This window comes from Branchiostoma floridae, chromosome 8 (assembly GCF_000003815.2).
Source record: "Branchiostoma floridae strain S238N-H82 chromosome 8, Bfl_VNyyK, whole genome shotgun sequence".
Lineage (NCBI taxonomy): Eukaryota > Metazoa > Chordata > Leptocardii > Amphioxiformes > Branchiostomatidae > Branchiostoma > Branchiostoma floridae.
In genome coordinates this window covers 1,650,778-1,651,180 of record NC_049986.1, presented here as the reverse complement: position 1 = coordinate 1,651,180, position 403 = coordinate 1,650,778, and positions in this window count along the sequence as shown.

Here is a 403-nt window from a genome sequence, read left to right as displayed (position 1 = left end):
GTCGGTACGCGCTTAGGAATTATTTCCAGCACAAGAAAGAAAACACTGTGACAAATTGAAAACATATAGCTGACGTATTCCGTACCATAGACGGTGATGATTTATACGTTCGCAGTAGCACTGTTTTTATACCACCTCAGCTGCAAAAATTGTCTTTTTCATTTCAATGTCATGTTTGCATCGAACAATATAGTATGGACTTTCGAGGTATGACATCTTACGGTACGGTAATAAGGTGCCATATAGGTACCAGGTAACACACCATATACGTTACTCCCCAGGTGCAGTATAGTGCCAGGTAGCGCACCTGTAATATGTAGGAACCAGCTGCTCTTGGGGGGGGGGGCGAAAACGCTAAAGGGGGGCGAAAACGCTAGTGATCTCGCCCCACGGGGGGGGGGGC